Source organism: Diabrotica virgifera, chromosome 5 (assembly GCF_917563875.1).
Source record: "Diabrotica virgifera virgifera chromosome 5, PGI_DIABVI_V3a".
Classification (NCBI taxonomy): domain Eukaryota; kingdom Metazoa; phylum Arthropoda; class Insecta; order Coleoptera; family Chrysomelidae; genus Diabrotica; species Diabrotica virgifera.
The window spans coordinates 118810227-118833038 of record NC_065447.1 but is presented as its reverse complement, the minus strand read 5'-3'; the positions used below and the strand labels follow the sequence as shown (position 1 = coordinate 118833038).

The window sequence follows — 22812 nt, the reverse complement described above, 5'->3', positions numbered from 1 at the left end:
ATGCCTATTACAGTGTCAGATTATATGGTTTGTTGTTTCTTTCACCCATTTTTCTACGCTTTTCTGTTTTTGGCTAGGCTTTTCATTTCTTCTTTCGTTTTCCCTCGTACATGTACTATATCCTCTATTTGATCCCTCCAATTCTTTCGGGGATGTCTTCTTCTCCTTTTTGTTGTGTTTCCCATTTCCAGAATTTTCCTGGCCATCCTTTCTGGTTTCATTCTTATGATATGTCCATACCATTCCAGTTGTTTATTTTGGATGTGATATAATATTGGCTCTATTTCTCTTCTTTATTTCTTATTCTACCCCATTTTCATTTTCCTGCAATCGTTCTTATAAGTGTTTCATCTCCATTGCTTCTATTTTTGACTCATGTTTCTTCTGTATTGTCCAATTTTTGCCTTGTATAGGTTATTACTGGTCTTGTTATTGTATTATGCATCTTCCTTTTCACTTCCATTTGTATGTATTTATGTCCTAGTATGGGTTTATTTAAGGTATAAAATATTCGTGTCGATTTATTTCCTTCGTTTGCAATTTCAGCGTCTATTTTCCCGTCGTGAGTTATTATACTCCCTACCTAGGTATTCATACGTTGATACTTCTTTTAATGTTATCTGATTGCACTTTATTTCTCTGTTGTTTAGGCCTTCCTTGTTATTTATTATCATTGTTTTGGTTATCTCTTAAGCTTTCGTTTCATTTTTCTGTACGCCTTACACCTTATTACTATTAATCCATATCATGTATTCCTTTTTTTGTTCTTCAGTTTTACTACATCCTTCCTGGCTCTTGGCATTTGAACACTTCAACAAAAAAAAATTATAGACATCAATTTCAATCCTATTCTTTAATCAATGTATGGTATTATATTATATCTCTGTTATTTGTAGTCTAAAAACAATCATACAAACAAATATTTGCATATTATACATATTATAATAATTACATACAATTGAACACATCTAAGATGAACGGAATTATCAATCAGTAGCCTCCGTCCTCCATATATACTGAAATGACTGAAAAAAATGAAAATATTATTTTTTTCTACAAGCACTATTCAAAGTGCACTTTTCTGGTGCACGGTTTTATGTTAGCAAACTTGATATTTTCTCACAGTATGAGATATTTGACATTAGTGTGCAGAAAAGTGACGTTTCTGTGCCGCAAAGTGACGTTTCTGCAGGGTTGCCAGACCGATTTATATAATTCCCCCAACCTGAACTACAAATTCCCCCAAAAATGACATTTTTTAAAAAAAATCCCCCAAAATTCATCTGCCATTTCTTCTTCTTTTTATGAGCTGTCATCTGTCATTTCTTCTTCTTTTTGGGCTGTCATCTGTCATTTTTTCTTCTTTTTTGGCTGTCAAGTGTCATTGTACCAGTGTAAATTTTAGTAGATTTTATACAATATATTGTAAATCTGCCATTTACATATCACAAAATGATTTTGTGTCATCTTCTGATACAGGACCAATCCATCATACATAGAATAATTAATTATTAATGACCCACACCATTAAAATTCTATTAAACAGATTACCTTTCTTTAAGTTCCGCATCCGATTCCCAAGCAAGTCGGTATTTTCGGGTATACTCCTTTTCTTTAGGCATATTTTTAGATTAACACGTCTACAAACACTAATTTAAATTAATTATGCTTATTATTGAACACACCAGAAATATAACCTTCTTCAAAGTTAATTCTAGAATAGTAAATAAAGTTAAACTTGAAGATACAATTTTCTGTGTTTCACATAGGTACCATTATGAATATTTAAATACACCATCAAGCGCCCAAAAACCAAATTTTGTTGTGTCGCTATTGAAGAAAACTGTAATGCTTTACAAAATAAGTTAAGTAGTTTGTACTAGATGGCAGAATCGACTGTAAATGAATTTATATTCAAAGATTTTTGTGAATCACAGTTTATAACTTGAAATTCAAAATCGGCCAAGCAATGGAATGTGTGCTTAAAATTATACCCCAAAAAACCCCAATGCGAAAAAATTTTCCTCCAAAAAATCCCCCATTCAGTGCATACCCCCAAACAAGAAAAAATACCCCAAATTTGGGGGAAATTCCCCCAATCTGGCAACCCTGCGTTTCTGTGCCGCAAAGTTCTTTTCTGCACAGTTGACTACCTCATTCTGAGTAACGTTATATTCTGTTTACATCCGTGGACTACCGCATTCTGAGTAACGTTATATTCTGTTTACATCCGTGGTTAAACTTTAAGTTGGATTTATAGTTTGACGTAGCGTAGACGTAGACGCAACGGAGACGTAAGAAACGGACTGGAAACGTAAGAAAATATTATGTCAATTTATAGTTCGACGTAGCGGAATTTTTGCGCATGAGTAGAAAGAGTAAACATGACTTAATTCTAATTCAACAACATAGCCTATAAATTATGCGAACAGTAATAAACAAACTTTGTGTTTATTTATTTATACCTTTACTACTATTTGTACAGAAGGACGCAGAGGAATTGGTAGAAAGCAGGCCTCTTGGTTGAAGAATATCCGGGAGTGGACAGGAATAAAGAAAGCAGAACACCTATTTAGAATAGCTCGAGACAGAGACAGTTTCGCCATGTTAATCGCCAACGTCAAGGGGACTTGATAGGGCACGTTAAGAAGAAGACTACTATTTATTATAATATTTATCTGTTTTGTGTGTTACATGGATTAGGAAATAAACGAAGATATGCTCCTTGGTGCCGCATGCCGTGGGATTTCCAACTAGTTTTTTTCATTTCTGGTCTTTAAAATGTTTATTGGATTTACCTATCGTATAATATGTGTATATAACCCCGAATTAGGCTAATAAACAACTCATATTTATCTGAAATATTGAAATGACTATGATATATTTTTATTAAATTAATAACTTAACATCCATTGTATTCAAATAATTAAATTCGAATATGTTGATAAACAACTTTATCTTTACAAAATTGATGAGGGAGTGTCCACTTTGGGTGACAGAACAAAATTCTTAATTTTGATTGGCCAGACGTAAGAAACGCACTGTAAAAGATGAAAGTTGGTCATCTCTTCCGTTACGCTACGTTTCTCTTATGTTCCGTCAGGCGCTTGCGTTCATTTATAAACACGAGTACACAAAATTCAGTGTTGATCTTTTCCACTGCGTCTCCGTTACGTCTACGTCTACGCTACGTCAAACTATAAATCCGACTTTAGACAAATATATAACCTATAAGACAATTATATTTAACTATAGCATAGAAACTAAATTATGGATGTTACAACTGTTTTATTTTACAATTTTATTCTTATTAAACATTTTATAATTATCAAATAACCAATAAGGATTTAGCAACCTGTGCAAGATATGTCGAATGAAGTAGGTTTTGTGTAAATCCGTGACTGCATAAATATAATGTCAAAAATGTGTAATAATTGTTTAAATTTAAACAAATTAAGGCAGTGCATTAATTTTTTAACTGATTTCTGTGCAATTTATTTAGGTATAAGGAATTTAAATTGATTAGTAGGTATTAATTAAATACAGTTTAAAATTTATCACATAGGTACCTATTTGTTCCAACACGACTGAGAACCGTACATGTAACGATCACCGTCCTGCGCAGTACCATGGAACGTATTATTTCGTTCCCATGGAACCCATGGAACGTTAATTATCTAGTAACGAAACGGTAATCTGACGGTTCTTGGTCGTGTTGGAACAAACCTTGGAAATTGTGATTTTTATTTTTAGGAAAAACTGTGCTTGTAGAAAAAGTATAGTGTGAAACACGTGCAGAAAGGTAATTTCTCACTCGTTTGAATTGCGGCACTCGCTTGCGCTCGTACCGCAACTTTTCAAACTCGTGAGAAATTAGTACCTTTCTGCACTTGTTGCACAATATACTATTTCAAGTCTACTGTCCTCGAGTGACTTACTGAAATTTGAATTGCCCGCCAAAAGTGACATTTCTGTCAGCCAAAATTTGGCAACACTGTATTCCATCAGGGCGAGTTCATAGAGGTATATATTAACATAGAGGGAGCCTACCTTCCGCGTTTCCTGACGACAAGATCTCATGGACTGGTTTGCTGCATCTCTTTCTAACACATTGTATCGAAAATCTATGATGACATTCAGTGTGAATATAGGCACGGAAGAGGAGGACAACTGTAGCAGCTTTACTATGCGTAAGAGTGAAACAGCACTAATCCAAATAAAAAAGATGATGTCGTCACTTCGCTCTGAATGACACTCTCTCTATGCTAATATATAACTCTATGGGCGAGTTTTAGCCGCAGCTGACATTTCGGTGATATAAATCTAACCTAAAATTTTCTTGGACTACTTCTCTCTTAGACAAGGAAAAAAGAGACTTCTCTATTAGGGAATCCATCGACCTGTAAAGTTAAATCACGTGATCTTTGGTTGGCACACAAAACCGTTCTTAACCTAAACTCAATGTAATTTTTGATTTTTCGTATTTGTTTTTCGTCGTGATTTTTTAGCTAATTTAGTATTAAAAGACATTCATTAGATTAATTAGTTTATAAACTTTACGTTTTTGGTGATTTTGAGTGCTGACAACATGCCTGTGACTTGTATAGTAGTGAACTGTGGAAGTCCAACTGATCAGAATAATGTTAATTTTAATTTGTTTTTTGTCGTGATTTTGAGCTTAATATAGTATTTAAAGACATTCATTGGATTAATTACTTTATAAACTTTACGTTTTTGGTGATTTTGAGAGCTGACAACATGCCTGTGACTTGTATAGTAGTGAACTGTGAAAGTCGAGCTGATCCGATAATGTTAATTTTTTTCGTGTTCCCTCTATAGGGCTTTTCATTCACAGTCATTTGTTTTGAGCTTCTGTCATATGTCCTATAATCCGTGTATAGTAATATTATACACGAATTATACAACATCTAACGGAAGCTCGAAACAAATGACAATCAATGAAAAGCCCTATTAGAAACTCATTTATGTTTCCTCGCCTAACTAAATTATCAAAAAACAGGACGCACTCATGCTAGGAATTATGGTTTTTATTAATATTATTACAATTATTTATATGTGACACTAACGTAACTATTAGTGACATTAATTTTAGGCCAATGTGACAAACTTTATTAATACTAAATTTTAACATTTATCCCCTATTTTGTTAAAACAATATTATTTTGTTTTTCATTCTATTCAAAATAAATGCAGTTTTGACAGGGAATTTGTTTTGTTATTTATTTATTCCATATAGACCTGGATCCCGCGTACCAAAAAAAAGTTGATTAATAGCAAGCTGAAAATTTATTAATAGCTTAACAGTGTCTAGTCCGACAAACTTTGATGTATGGGAACACTAGAAGTTTAACTGTAGAACAGGTTAAAAATTTGGAACGTCAAACTACGAAAATGTTTATGTAATTTGTCAGATAAAACTTCCAATTGATTTGCTACCAATTCATTAAACTCTCATGCAAAAACCAGACTGGTGAAAAAATCACCAACTGGGCATTTTAATGAGTAGAACAAGAAGACCATGTCAAACTACAGGAATCATGTTGGTTAGTAATAGCAGTCTGATTTTTGCATGAGAATTTAATGAAAGGGTAACAGATCAATTGGATGTTCTGTCCGACAAAATTTATGGGATGTTTTCGTAATCTGATGTTCCAAATCTGAGTTTCCAAACTGTTTCACAATTAAAACTACCCCTGTTCCAGTGTCACAATACATCAAAGTTTGTCCAACTGGACACCGTTAAACTATTAACAAATTTTCAGCTTGCTATTAATCAATTTTTTTGGTACACAGGATCCAGACCTAATAGGTTTGTTCGTAGTACGACACAAACGATTAGCAACTGCTGCCTACCATCAGATGCATGAGCAGTTAACAGTTAGCGTTGTGCAGTTAATAGTTAGCATTCATAGACTACGAATGCGCATGTGTCTGATGGTTGGCAAGAGTTGCTGATCGTTCTACGAACAAACCTATCAGTAAGCACAATTTGTGATATCCATGGGTAGTTACTAACAGAAAGAGGCAGGATTCGATTTTTAAAACATTTATTTTAGAGTCAAAACATAGTCGTACCTTAAACGATAAATGTATATTATCATTACAAGTTGATACTAATTACAAAAATAAATACACATCTAAAAGACCAATACATAATTACTCATGATGAAGAAGTACATTATAATTAAAAATGAATAACCATTTTCATATCGCTGCAACACAATGCCAAAGACTTCTTATATTTCAGTTCGTTTAGTGAGCGCAACAAGCACTCTGACCGAACAGTTTCAAAACTCATTAGTTTTTCATCAGAGAATGCATATGTTGCTATCTCCAAACCATGTAGCTGTAACATATGTACATGCATTGGGTTCTTCTTCGTCTGTCTTGCTCTGGGCATACTTAGCTAAAAATAGGATTGCTGCAATATGGCTGCAGACTTCACTATTACCGGCCATACGCATACAATGTGCATTTGCTATGTCATCAGAACTGGCTATCACCCCACCCAAGCATTTAGTCGTTTAGCATTAGCTTTTTGGAAATGCTTCACCTAAAAAAAATATTTTATTTTTTTTGGAAATTCTTCAACTACAAAAATTTATTTTTATTAGAGTATTTGCGTTCTTTACAATGATTGAGAATACTTTATTTAAAATCAGACATTCATATAATATAATTTTAGAACAATCATGACAGTAATTCAAATAGATGGCAGTAATAAATCATTTTCAGAGAATTATGGAGTTCGCAGTTTACAGATTAGGACGACAATATGTCTGGTTTCATACAGATATATAAACGTAAATAAATCTAATATTTAGAACCAATTTATCCAAAAGACACTAATACTGTTATCCATATATTTCTTAATGGTGAATAAATAAAATAAAGGCATACCTTTCCAACAATAATATGGAAATCAGGAAATCATTAACAATTTTATTTCATATTTTATAAACATATATTTGTATATAATTTATGACTTTTTATAATAAAAATAACAGCTGACTAACTAGAAATTTTTTTTATTTAGCTAATGCCTCGACAACTAATGGGCATTGGCATGGTGATGGTACAGTGGATTTTACCAATTAGGTAGCTAGTGTTAAGTCGACTTTACATTACATGATTTATCATGTGATTTGTCATATGATTTGGTCATGGAGTAAAATTTACATGTTTACACTGTGTGATTTGTCATATGATTTTGCCATAAGCATTGTGTTTTATCATAAGCATTGTCATGCGGCTCGTCATGGGCAAAATCATATGATAAATCACGTGATAAATCATGTAGTGTAAAGTAGACTTTATGTGTAGTGTGTCTGTTGAGTAAGTGTCTTGTTACTTTGGAAAGTCGATGTCATTGTCTTTGCAGAGACGCTAATTGTATCCGAACGTCTGCGGTCCCTCCGGTGGGTACCGATCCCCCAAGGATAGAAACTATTTTCATTTATTAATTTATAATAAACGAAAAATTCTCTACCCTGGTGAAATTCAAACTCACGACCATTCGGACCTTTCAATCCAAAAGTAGGCGCTCTTACTACTGAGCCACAGAGGGAGTTTAACTAGAAATTAATATGACTGTTTGTAAACAAAAACCAAACTTTTTTATATTTTAACTGGGGAACAAAATGACCAACTATAATTAATTTTTATCAGTTTCATATTTAATATTTATATATAATATTTTGTCATCCACTGATTTTAACATCTGCATATCTGGATCACATTCTTCAAACAATTATTTCGCATTTTACATTAGAAACACGCAAACACAACATTTGTTGTTTTGCAAAGTTACATATATTATAATTAGGCCCGGTCTTTTCACCTCCGAATAAATATTTATTAGGAAGTTTAACCAGCAGATTACATGTAAATCTGTCAAATAACCTCCGAATAACTTTTATTCGGAGGTGAAAAGACCGGGCCTTAGATATTTTAGTTTTCCATCGTTAGCTTCTAACAGGCTCACCGACCACCGAATACCAGAACTCTTCAATAACACCTGAAATAGGTACTGATTGCACTGCTACTTGAAATCTGCAAGTTTGTTACACCAGAATCCAGTTTCATTTCTGTTTAATATTCATCATCTACGTCCTGGGGCTAGATTCCGTGCAATGTAGATATCTACACTGCGCTTTCTATCGATGTCAATTGTCGTGAAAATATTTGAATTTTTAGTTTTAATTGAATTATTTTCTAGTTTTGCTAGTTGATGCTGAAGTGACACTTGTAAAACAAGAAAATATTTGAATTAAAACTAAAAATTCAAATATATTGACATTGATAGAAAGCGGTCGGCGGGGTTTGTTCCAACATGAACTTTTGGACGGCCCAAAAACCGTCACGAAACTGCTTGTACCGTTTGTTGTGCGCATGTTTGTAATTGTATCGCCCAGTTATCGTCCCATGACGGTAATCATATATTTGTCATTTTTGTTGGTGACAGCTTGTGTGCTTTTAGTCGATCAAAGGCTCAAAAAATTTAAAGAATTAAATCCTAGTGCTCAAGTCAGTCCAACCAGCACATTATGCATTTGCCCGATTACTGAAATGATCATCACGAAACCGTCACCGAAAGATCACAATTCTTGTTGGAACAGTGGGAAGGACGATCCGATGACGATCATATTTTTGTTGGAACGGATTTTCTTTACTGCGCAGGATCGTTACCGTTTCCTGACGGTTCTCGGTCGTGTTGGAACAAACCTGAGCGATTGTACACAGAATTCCACCCCTGAATCTTATTTTCGGTAATGACATTGGGAAATTGTAACAAAATGTCTAAAAATTAATTTAGAAATGGGGTAAATACTATTAAAAAGCAAATTTTATTTTAGTCATAAGAAAATGTTGAAATATACCAAAAATCTACTAAAAAATATTGCCTACTAGAATTTTTTAAAAAATATCAAAAATCTACCAAAAAAGTAGAAATCTACTAAATGTGGCAACGTTGCACTAACAGCTGTGGCGAAAACCGTCAAATCCCCTCTCCTCTACCCATGGCGCGCCATTTAAATTTATCAGATAAATGCACAAAACTGCCACTAACAGCGCTGGAGAAAGCTGTCAAATCCCCTCTACCCATCGGCTCATGGCCAATAGTCATGAATGAACATAATTTTATTTATAGTCATGAATGAACTTTATTCAAAAAAAAATTTACAGCTTTGTATACATATATAAATAAAATATTTGAATAAAGTAGTACATATACTGATAAGTGTCTACACACTTGTTTCGGTTACATAATAATATAAATAGTAAATAGGTATAATTTATAATCTATAAAACTATGTATAAAAATTTGAAATTAAAATAATATAGATTATTTAATTCGAGGGAAATATAAATTCAACAATATGTACAATATAAAATTTATAAAAATCAATTTAAGTTAAAAATATTAATGTCTAATAATATAATAAAAGGTAACAAAAACATTTAAATCTAACAATTCAATCTACCAATGGATCATTATAATATATCAAAGTAGTTGTGTATAATTGATCTGTCTGTATTCAAAAGAAATATTTTCAATTGGTGTTTAAAACTATATAAATTAACAATGTACCTTATATAGTCCGGAATAGTATTATATAGTTTGGGAGCCATGTAGGTATACGATTTTTGTGTACTAGTTTTATTCATAAGAGGAACAATAAAATGATCTCTTTGACGAGTATTATATTGGTGTGTTGGTAGTGCATCTAAACTTTTATTTGAATAATACCTGATGCCAGAACACAGATAGTATAACTGCCTTACATCCAAAATTTTCATTTCAGTATATAGACTATCAGATGCATACACTGTACTTCTGGACAAGATTAATTTAAGAAATTTTCTTTGCATAATTTCTAGGGAGGTGATATGTGTTTTATAAGTTGAACCCCATACTAAAATTCCATATCGCAGATGAGTTTCAACCAATGCAAAATATAAAGTTTTCAAGTGATTGGTAGGTACCAGTTGTTTTAGTTTTCTAAATTTGTACAGTATTACTCTTAATTTATTTATTAAATACTTTATATGTAGATCCCATTTCATGTGGGGGTCTATAATAATCCCTAAATATTTCATTTTCTTTTCAGGTGCAATGGACATTGATTGTGTAATATGTTTAAAATTAATGTATCCACATATACTAGGATATTTTAATAATTGGATAAGCTTTATAATCATTTATTGAAACCCAAATACAAAGGGTGCGTTCGGACGACCATAGCGGCTGGCTGCCAGCAGAAATCGGCTGAGTGGTTGCATCCAGCCATAGCCACCTTTACTTTACAAGCCATGAAGTTGAAACTTGGCAACATCTAAGCGTAGACCGGTTAATTCTGACAGTTCTCATTTATTTTTAAATGTTTTTAAATAATATTCACTGTATTTACAGAAAAACTCAAACATTTTACAATATTTCGTACTCCAAATTATAAAGAATATTAAAAGGTATGTATTAAGATGATTTTAGTTCAATATAATATATTTTTATATAATATATTTTATAGTATAATATATTTTTATATAAACTTACGTGCATATAGAAATGCGTCCACTTAAAATTTTTGTCATTTTTGATGTCTTATATTTACTAAACCTGTTGGCCGATTCAAGTGATTTTTTTAATATGTTATAGCCTGAAATTGGGACTATAACTAGTCCCAATCTTGAAAAATTATTTTTGCAGCACAATTGTCACCTGAAGCTGTTCATGTTTGGTAATGAAAAGTTTACAACATGAAGGCTTTCATTTAAATTTTGAATTTGAGTGTGAATGTGGGGAAAATGCCTTCAAAGTTTATTCTGCTATTATAAAAATTATGTGTAATATTGTTTTAAATAATTATACAAAAAACAAAAATAGCATCCATCAAAGTGATGAATTTTCAAAAAAGTATAAAAAGAAAAGTAATGCTAAGGGGAATAACAAAAAAAGAAAGTTATCGACTCTAAACCCCAACACTTCACATCAAACCATGTGAGAAATTGTTGTTATAGTTTTTTCTAGCGATATTTGTATATAATTTAAAATAAGATATATTATTTATTTAAAATAAAGTATTTTACACATATTCTTGTTATTGGTTTTTTTTGTATAATAATAATAATATATTAAAACCCAACTATAGACTCTGGTTTTCTTAATAACATTCTGTTTTGTTTTGATTAATTCGCTTATGTTGGATAATAAAAAAAGTTAGCTACTTTAACAACTAGATTTTTGTTCTTTATCAATTCAGGGTGTTTCTAAATAAGTGCGAAAAACTTTAAAGGGAAAGGAACAAAATGCAAAATTTTGACGCCTGTCAAAATTTTCAGTGTATTTTAAATGCAATATCATTTTGTTCGAATCCTGAGAAAACTAATAAGTCTTTTTGAAAAATTTAAACGCTGAATGAAAGATTACTTTATTACCGAGGGCCGAAAGTCCCTTAGAATGAATAAAAAGTTGTTTTTGAATGACATATTTGAAACTAAAAATCACACTAAATTTTCTTAATTTTTCGCCCCTGTAACTTATTAAAATAAACATAGAAGTTTTCAGGGACTTTCGGCCCTCGGTCCTAACGTAATCTTTCATTCTGCGTTTAAATTTTTGAAAAATACTCATTAGTTTTCTTAGGATTCGAAAAAAATTAATCCCATGTATATTCTTGTTATTGGTTTTTTTTTTTGTATAATAAACGTTACTTACAAGGAAGTACTTTTAATTTTATTTTGTACAAACTTCTAATTAATAATATTTTCTTGTTCGACTCAAAAAATACTATAAATTTTACCAGAATTTCTACTTTAAAATTGTGTTTTCAAAAGCGGTAGTCCGAAAGTCGGACTACGCACGTCATCAATTGCGATGTTGCCTTTTTCTCTTCATGGCTTGTTAAGTAAAGGTGGCTATGATCCAGCCGTGATAGGGAAAGCTTAGTAAATCTCTCAGCGGCTGGCTTCCAGCGGTGACGTCTGACAGCTACTGCTGGCTCAGCTGTCCAGCCGCTGTGGTCGTCCGAACGCACCCAATCTTATATTTTAACAGATAATATTTTAATGGTTGACATTAACCTTGACAGTTGACATCCCGTCTGTCTCACGGGTATGTTCGGTTTAGTAATACATAGTTAAACACCTTCCCCTCAAAGGTCCATTCTATGCAAGGTCATTCTATGGGGGGGTTTGATTAGACGACCTGATTTTGAGCTGTTGGTCCTTTTGGGGCTAAAGGTCCGCTTGCCACTATGCTAAATTTAGTACTGAAATTAGTACTAAAAATATTGTATCTACAAATTAGATGCGCGCGCCGATTTAGTACTAAAAATTAAAACATGTTCTAATTTCTTGTACTGAAATTGACACAATATTAAAAAGTGAGGTTGTATTGTATATTAGGTACTTTTGTTTTTTTTATAGGTACATAATAATAATAGTGATTTCAACTTTCAACATGTGGAGAAAAAGGCAGATTGAAACATTAATAGAGTTTTACAAATCGAATCAATGATCAATGTTTGTATGTGCCAAAGCACCCTCTCTATAGAATAGGAACGCACGAATTAAAGTTTTGGAAGAAATAAAGGCAGAATTAGCCAAACTAGGTGTGGATATATCTCTAATAGCAGAAATAAAAGCCAAGTTTGCCAGTTTTGCAAAGATACTTCTTCCCATCTTTTATTGTTAATAAGTTAATGGCTTGCAACTTGCAATCTCAATTAGTAAAGCTCCTATCTATGAACCTTGAGTAAAGCTCATGTAAATTTAGTAGGTAGAGCGCATGCCTATATGCTGATTACAATTCGGATAGTTGCAAACACAAACTTAGCACAAACTGACTTTTTCATACTAAATCGACTCGCGCAACTAACCAATATTTTTAGTACTGAAATCAGTACTGAAATTAGTATAATGGCAAACGGGTCTAAGATTGTTTGAAGTATTTATAGATGTTTTTGGGGGCTTAATAATTCCTAAGTTGGCAGTACTGTGAGGATCGTGATGGTGGTCATGATTCTATTTATTTTTTGTTATGTCACTGCCATTTGGGTGTGTGTTTACATTGTTCTGTTTATGTAAATTATTTTGTTTATGTCTTACGACAATGTTTTGCTTTTGGGCATATTGATTATCGGCTTGAGCTAAGTCAGGGTAAAACTCAGGTTCTAGTAGCAGCTCACTAGCTTGGGATTTTGTTATCGAGTGTTTCATTTGGTTTGTATTGCGCCTAACTATTCTATTGTTATACTCTTTTCTGACCCAGTATGATCTTGGTTCCTTAGCTTTTTCAATAACCACTGCTTTGTGCCATATTTCATCCCTTCTACTTTTCACTACTCTTATCACCCTTTTTAAACTCAGTTACTGCTTTACGTGCTGTTTTATCATAATGTATTTTCACCTTCCCTTGTTGTTTGCACAGCAATCCATATGTTGTTTTCTGTATCTGAGGTTCTAATTGTTTACTAGTTATGGGTAGTTGAGTCCGTAAAGTCCTGCTTTGAAGAATCTGGGCCGGAGAGGCATGCAGTGCAATTATTCCTGTATTGTTATATTCCATTACAGATTCACGAAAATCAGTGTTTGTTTCTACACTTTTCCTTAATATTTGTTTTGAGATGCTGACAGCCTTTTCTGCAAGACCATTACTTTGGTGCCACTCTGGAGTACATGTTGCAATAGTTATATTTTTTCACGGTAATAATTCAAACATTTCTGTGACACAAAGGGTAAGTTGTCAGCAATTAAAAACTGTGGGTATCCAAATTTACTGAACAGATCTTTGAATGCACTGATTACAGAATTTGAAGTCTTATCTTTTAAAATGGCAAGATCTATCCAATGGGAAAGATAGTCTATAGTTACAAGATAGTATTTAGCTCCGAACTCCACTATATCAGAGGCAACTTTATTAAATCGTAACTTAGGTACAGAATGAGGTAACATGGGTTCCTTGAAATTCTTGGGTAAGTACTTTTCACATGTCCTACATTCTTTTATGAATGTTGTGATGTTGTCGTTAAGGTGGGGCCAATAAAATATTTTTCTTGCCTTATTTATGGTTTTGCTTATACCTAGGTGTCCTTTATGCATTATTGTCATGTAATTCTTTCTCAGAGCTGTAGGAACTATAATTTTGTCCTCAAGGAAGACTATACCAGCTTCAACGAAGATGCTATCTTTTAGCTTATAGTATGGTCTGCAATTTGCTGGTAGCATATTCTCTTTTGGCCATCCATTGAAGTAGTAGTCAAAAATTTTTGAAAGTGTTTCATCCTTACTCGTGAATTCTCTTAATTCAGATCGTTTCTCAATACTCATTGGTAGATTTTTGCTCACAGAATGTACCATTTCAATCATTTCAGGGTCGTTTTCCTGCACTTTTAAACTAGCACGTGACAACATGTCTGCGAAATGGATATTTTTACCTGAAACATATAATGTATTCAAGGAATACTTCAGAAGTTTCAACCTCAATCGTTGTAATCTCACAGATCCAATTTTACATATAGGTTTTGCCATAATAGATATAATTGGTTTATGGTCTGTCTGTACATCAACAATAGATTTATAAATGAAATCATGGAACTTTTGGGTGCCATAATGAATTGATAAAAGTTCTTTCTCTGTTTGGCTGTAGTTCACTTCGTGATCATTCATATTTCGAGAAGCGCAAGCTACCAGTTTTAAAATTTTATTCTCATGTTCTTGGAACATACAGCAACCTAATCCATTCTTGGAGGCATCACATTGTAGTATAATCTTCCTCTTTGGGTCAAATGGCGTTAATGCAGGAGATTTAGTAATTATTTCTTTTAAGTTTTCAAAACACTTTTGTTGTAATGGGAGCCATTTAAATTCTACGTCAGATTTTAAAAGTTCACATAAAGGTTTAATATGCTCTGCCATGTTCGGGATGTATTTTCTAACATAATTAAAGCTTCCAATTATTCTTTGAAGTTCAGTTTTGTCTTTTGGTCTTTCCAATTTACAAAGAGATTCAACCCTATCTGGGTCTATTTCCATACCTTTCTCTGAGAATACTTGTCCCATAAATTTTACTTGCCTCTGGCAGTATTGAAATTTTTCTTTATTGAATTTGGCACCGGTTTCTTTGGCTCTTTTTATCACTTGTGCAACTGCTTTATCATGTTCCTCTTTATCTCGGACTGAACATTTTCTAAGTCTCCAAAATTTCTTTCAACTTGTTCCTGGAATAAGTCTTGGGAGTTTGAAAGCCCATAAGGCAGAACCACATATCTGTAGATACCAAAGGGTGTAGCAAAACTACATTTCCAAGAGGAGTTCTCATCTAATTCTAAGTGGTGGTACCCTTCAGCCAAATCAAATACAGTGAATATTTTTTTCCCAATCATATTGGAGCACACTTCTTCAATGGTCTTGACTGGTTGTGGTTTTCGTATAATTTGACCATTAAGGTTTTGTGGATCTAGACATAATCTCAATGTACCATTACTTTTTTCAACAATTACTATACGGTTTATGCTGGCACGAGGGTCTATCTCATCCACTTTTACTATGGCTTTCCTCTGCACTAGCCTCTCAAGCTCGTTTTTTAGAGCATCTTTTATGGCGAATGGAACCTTTGTAGGTGGATAACTGACTGCTTCGAAATTTTTTGTAGTAGTTATCTTAAATTTCCCTTCAAATCTTCCATAGCCAGAAAATATTTCATGATGATCTGCTATGAATTGATCTTTCTCAACATTGTTGTTACATTTTTTAATATTTACCCTGTTTATTCGTTTTAAAAGACCAAGATCAACACAAGCCTGCCCACCTAGCAAAATTTTGTTAGCTCCTTCAACAATTACAAAGTTTTCATATATATTTTTGTTCTTATACTTACAATGAAGGCTTACAATACCAATAGTTTTTGCCTGAGTGCCTTCAAAACCCTTTACAATAAATTTATTTTTACATACCTTAAACTGCTTGTTAATCCTTTTAAAAATTTTGTTTGGTATTACTGAAATGTCAGCCCCTGTGTCTAGCTTTACTTTAAATTTGGAATTCTCTACTTCAACAATCTCATCCCAAAGGTCCCGTAACTGATCTGAAACATTAACATTATTTATCACTAAACTAGAATTACTATCACTATCACTGTCGGATTTCTCTTGGTTGTCCACATTCTTTACATTTCTTACTCTACAAGCAACTGCAAAGTGGTTCAAGATTCCACACCGTGAACATGATTTTCCAAACGCTGGACACTTCCTTCGCCCATGCATTGTTTGACAGCGCCTACATTTAAATTTGTCTTGCTGTTTTCTGCTTGTATGTTTATCCTTGGGAAACCTCTTGATAGCATGAATTTCTACGATGCTCTCTTCTGCAAACATTTTGTTCTGGTTCTTACTGATTTCACTTGCACGGCAAATTTCTATGGCTTTGTTTAACTTTAGCTTGTCGATTCTTAGTAGAGCTTCTCTTGTGACTGTATCACGAATGCCCATGACAATTCTGTCTCTTAGAGCTTTCTCCTCAGTTGTTTCATCTGGGTCTGTTACATTAAAATTACAAGATTTCACCAAGTGCTTCACTTCAGTGAGGTAATGCTCAAAAGATTCGCCCTCTTTTTGGTTTCTGCTTAAAAACTTGTATCTTTCAAACACTTCATTGGCTCTTGGATTAACATATACCTCTAGCTGTTCCATCATGTATTTGTAGGGCTCAGCAGTTCCATCGGGGATTGCAATTGTGCACATTATTCTAGCGGACTCGGCTCCTATTATATTTCTGAGGATTGCCAGCTTTATATTATCGGCAGACTGATCTTTCCCTGTGGCTACTAGATAATCTTCATAGAAAAAAGTGTTGTGTGATTTGGTAGAATGCGATCTTACCCTTCAAAAAATATGTCACGTATTTCAGCACCTGGAAAATTGGAAGGATACTACAAATCTGGCCTCCACATAAGTGGTCTGTAGCTTCGACATGATAGGTGTGAAATTTTAAACGTTCTTGCTGTTGATTGGATAGGAAGGGTAGCGTTATCTAGCCTCCACGCTAGGTACACCATAGCCTCCATACGGTACTTCCAATATTTAATATTATTTTATTCAAGTGGACAATAAAGGTAAAACACAAACAACTTTTGTTTCTTAATTATTTATTTATACAATAATGTGACATTTTACATAGAAATATGAGTATTTAATTTCGATTAAATATATGTTTACTTGTTGAATTTATCGGCTGCACACAACAGCTGATCGGCCATTAGACCCAACAACAAAACGCGAAATAAAATGTGTATTTTAAAACTGTTGGATAAACAGTAGCTACAATCAGAAAAACTTACCTTTAAAAAGGCACTCGATTATGAAATAACAAAAATATCAAAAAACACGACTGAATATCAGCTTTTTATGGTGACATAAACTAAACACAAACACCAAACACATCACATAACCGTAACTGACCATATAAATAATTGAATGACAACGAACACGAACACAGATTACAGATTCACAGATAGCGCAGGTTTTGTCAAAAGTCATGTTCCACCAATCACAATGCCGACATCAGCGCCTCTGACTAAACGGAAGGAAAATAAATACGATTACATGTTTTTTATTAGAGTTAGCGGGGCATGATAATCTTCAAATGAGATTTTCCAAAACTTCCATGTGGTAGCGGCATTCTGCCCCTGTAAGTCGAAATCTGGAGGCAATTTTACAGGTCCATGTATGTGTGACTGTGCCATGTTTAAAATTAATGTATCCACATATACTAGGATATTTTAATAATTGGATAAGCTTTATAATCATTTATTGAAACCCAAATACAAACTTATATTTTAACAGATAATATTTTAATGGTTGACATTAACCTTGACAGTTGACATCCCGTCTGTCTCACGGGTATGTTCGGTTTAGTAATACATAGTTAAACATAATACATAAGTGGTTAAATTGAGGAGCACCCGAAGAATAGCAACTAAATGGTAGATAATTGGTTTTACTTAGGTTGACTGTTAATAATTTATAGTCCAACCATTTTTTAATTTTTAGAAAGTCAATTTCAGCTGTATGTTTTAGTTCTTCCCAATTGGTAGCATTATAGAATATTACGGTGTCATCTGCAAAGCCGATAATGCTTCCAGTAGATTCCAATGAAAATAAACCATTTATATATATATATATATATATTAAACAGGATAGGTCCAAGTATTGAACCTTGTGGAACTCCATAATCAATAATACGTGGACTACTCTCTACATCGCTTATTTTTACAGTTTGTTGTCTGTTAGTTAGATAACTATCAAACAGTTTTAGTGATTTATTTCGTATACCAATATCTTCCATAGCTTGCAAAAGTAAATGATGACTAACTGTGTCAAAAGCTTTTGATAGATCTATAAATATGCACAAACACGGCTTACTTTCATTAAGAGATTTATTTATTTTTGAGGTTAGTGAAAGAATGGCGTCTTGTGTGGATGTATTTTCCCTAAAACCAAATTGTTGTTCTGAAAGTATTTTGTACTTTCCTAGATAAGATACTAATCTAGTTTTGATTACATTTTCAAATATTTTTGAAATGTGGGTAATGAGAGATATAGGTCGATAGTTATTCATATCAGTCGAGTTTCCTTTTTTATATACTGGAGTCACAATAGCATGCTTAAAAGCTGAAGGATAAATAGAACTGTCCACACATTTATTCAGTATGTATGTCAAAGGTTCAGTGATATAATCAGAAATACTTTTAATTGTTTCTGCTTTTATATTGTCAATACCGACTGCTTTACCATTTTTTAATCCGAATATTATATTTTTTATTTCATCACTTGTAATCGGTGCAAATACAAAAGAATTAGAGACAGTATGTCTGTTAGAAATGTATTCATGATCTTGATGTATTTTAGTTGCCAGTTTTTTACCGATTTCACTAAAATGTTTATTGAATTCATTAGTAATATCCAACTTTTCGCTTAATAATTTGTTTGTGTTTGCTTGCTTTATACTGTCAATTCCTTCATCTCGTTTTTTCGTCTTGGTAATTTGTTGTACCACTTTCCCTAGACTTTGACAGTTGCCTTCGTTGCTCTCAATTTGCTGTTGGTAATATCGAAATTTTGCTTTTTGTATTAGCGAAGTTAATTTATTTCTGTATATTTTGTATCTGTTTTTTAGAATAATGTTATTTGGGTCGTTATGAAGTTCAGTATACATTTTATTTTTTTTTATTTACAGAAATTAGCAGTGCGCTTGTTATCCAAGGAGCGATTTTATCACGTTTCCTTCTTAGCTGTTTTTTCTCACTACACGCTTCCAGGTTATGTTTCAAGATTCTCATAAATGTATTCGTCGCAACTTCTGGGTCCTGTAAAGAATATATTGAATCCCATTTAGTATTTTGAAATGTATAAGTTAACTTTGTTGTATTAATAATATTTCTGAATTTTCGAGCGTTTTTTTGTACGCTTCCACCAGTTACTAATTGTAGAATTGTTATATAATGATCAGTAACTGAAGATTTCAAGACTAGTGGCAAAACATAGTCCAAATTGTTAACTTCTGTTTTCAAAAAAATATGATCTAAACATGACTTGCTGCTGGCCTGAACCCTAGTAGGTTCATTTATTGTTGAGATATAGCCAAACTCACTTAAAATATTTAAGTACTCGGCAGTGTAGTTATCATCAGGCTGCAACAAGTCAATGTTTATATCTCCCACAAATACAGCATACTCATCTGAATCAGTCTCAGTCTTTTCTAGAAACTCATACAAACTGTGACTAAAATCATTTAAGTTAGTACTGGGTGATCTGTACAAAGCAGTCACTTTAATTAATTGACGATTTTCTAGTTTTATCTGAATTTGCAACAAATTTATATTATTATAAAAAGGAAGTATTTCAAATTTGTACTTTAAAGATGTTTTTATGTATATAACAACACCATCGTTTTGATTGTAATGGCTCTCACTATATACGACATCATATCCCGGAACATCAAATACATTTATATCAATTATTTCCCATGTTTCACTTAAGATTATACAGTCAATATCAGAATTAATTTTATTTAATGTTATTAAAAATTCATCTAGATTTTTGTTTATACTGCGAATATTCATATGCAAAATTTTTAAATTTTGATTGTTTTTATTTATTTCTAAAATCTGTGAACATTCTTCTAGTGTGTCCAGAGTGTAAGTTGGTAATGAGTATATTTCAAACTCCCGAATATATTGATCCATTGTTATTAATATTATCACTAATTATGTGTACCGCAAATCGATAAGAATATTACTTCTATACTAACAAATAAACAGTTTACAACACTATAAATTTACATCTAACAATTATCCTATTGATAGCAAGTACCCACTATTTTTTATTTGTGGATCCAAAACGTGTTCTGGATTTTATTTCACTAGTCTTTGATGTCGGATTTGTTGGTTTTGGCACTTTTTCGTTAATATGTGTTTTTATCGTACGAATCTATATCTGCAACTGACGATTTTTCGGTTTAGCCTCTTTTGGGGGTGTTGGGAGCGCTGTTTGCCTGTATTTGATTCCTTGTCGCTTCAATTTCTAATATGTCTGGAGCAGTAAATACTGTGCTATCAACAAACAGTTTTTCACCTTTAATGTAGCACTTATTCGATGAATTTTTTAATCTTTTTAGATGTCTGCTAAGTATTGCATATGTTTCTCGCTGAGCTGTTGTTTGATCATGTGATTTATAATGTTTGAACCCTTCAATTTAGAACAATTTCTGAGAATTTTTGTTTTATTGATGTTAGATATAAATTCTACTTTTATCGGTGCTTCTGGTGACTTTCCCAGACTATAAACGTTATTAATATGATCGACTTCCAATTGTAAATTCAACAAATTATTTAATTTATTACAAACACTATCCACTGATACATCTGGTATATTTTGTTTAATACCGAATATTACAATATTATTTTTTTTATTTTGTCTTTCTAATAGCTCTACTTTCTCTTTTAATATTAAGTTTTCTTTTTCTAATGTTTTAATTTCTTTATTTAACTTTTCTTCTATCTTTAATAATATTCGAACTTCACTTGCTTCTACCAAATTTCTTATTTTCTTAATTTCGTCTAATATTTCGGCATTGGTTGGCTGTGACATGTTTTCGTGCATGGACCGCTTTATAATATTTAATGAATGTTTACGGTTCGATTGAGGTTTTTGCGGTTGTTGCCAAAATAACAACTATGTTAAGTATGTGTTTTGCTTTAGTTTTTCTAATAGTCCATTTTCAAAATATTAGTTGTAGATAAAAATTAAAAAGATATTATGTCTTACAGTTTAGATGCTCATCCACTGATGCACTTGTATACATTTATTTTCCTGTTTTTACCATGTTTTAAAACATTTCACTACGGAGCTCACAAAATACACGTCCGCATTACACGGAACCATACACCGATGATTTAATATATTATATAAATATACTATATATACTTTATTTATTATATATATTTATATATAATAAATAACTTTATTTATAGTCGTCTATCAAGTCTCTTAGTGATTAGACGTGTTTGATTTAAAAGTCGATTCACTAATTGCCGCAAAAAATACACAGTTTGTTTACCTTTTACTCATTTATTTGGTTAAGTTTTTTGGATTTCTACAAGTAAGTCGATTCATTACTTAATTTGTCCTGGGAAATTATACTTAAAAATCCGACTTCTATCTGGGACGGATGTCGGGAACTTCACCTGGCGGCGGGAAGCCGCCGCGATCTTCAAATATAAGAATCGAGGATATCAGGGTTCTGGATGGCATGGAACTCGACGATTCAAATGTAAATATTAATCAAGATGGATTTCGTGGATTTACAGAAGCCGATAAGAATAATATTGCAACAGGGGACAAAAATCAAGTTTTTCCAGCAGATAATGATAACAATAAAAGCTCATTAACAACAACAGCAAGTAATTTAGACCAGCCAAACCAGTCTTTCAAACGCGATATTTCCATTAATAATCGATTTACGTCAAGAGATACAGGTCCGTACTTAATTTTTGTGGAACACGAAGTTTTGAATGTGGGAAGATTGCATCCAATGAGACTTGGTGAAAAACTGTTAGCACTTTCGGAATACGAAAAATCGATCTTAGAAATTAGTAGCGTGGGTCGTAACAGACTTAAAATTGAAGTTAATTCAGGGTTAGTTGCGAACAAATTAGTGGCAAATTCGGTATTCAAAGACAATAAACTGATAGCTTATATCCCCTCACATTTAACTGAAAAAAAAAGGTATTGTGAGATCGGTCGATACATATCTGACTGAAAATGATCTTGTTAAAGTTATAAAATCAGAGTGTTCTGTTCGTAAGGTTCAAAGAATGTTTCGAAAAGTAATAAAAGACGGAGTGATTGAAAAAATCCCCCGTCAAATGATAATTGTCACATTTGCAGGGAACAAAATTCCCCAATTTATTTATATAAATAAAGTGAGATGTCATGTAGACACGTACGTTCATCCTGTTATGCAGTGTTACAATTGTCTTCGTTACGGTCACTCTGCATCTCAATGTAAAGGAAAAAAGAAATGCCGAAACTGCGGCAAAGAAAATGATAACGAATGCACTCAATGTGATAACTTCTGCATTTTTTGTAACTCTAATTCACACAACTCGACAAATCGAGATTGTTCAGAGTATAAAAAACAAAAACGAACTAAGGAAGCAATGGCACACCTTAATATTTCTTTCAAAGAGGCCGAAAAAGTTATTGACAATCCTGCCTACACTAGTATTGTTCA

At 32.7% G+C, this 22812-nt stretch overlaps 1 long non-coding RNA gene across 1 annotated transcript; it reads right to left on the bottom strand.

The window, feature by feature from the left end:
- Positions 1 to 6051: 6051 nt before the first annotated feature.
- On the bottom strand, positions 6052 to 8335 carry LOC126884340 (uncharacterized). The gene is made up of 2 exons (XR_007697967.1): positions 6922 to 8335; positions 6052 to 6574 (listed from the first exon to the last, which is right to left on the bottom strand). It is a non-coding gene; the product is annotated as an uncharacterized LOC126884340 (long non-coding RNA).
- Positions 8336 to 22812: the final 14477 nt, after the last annotated feature.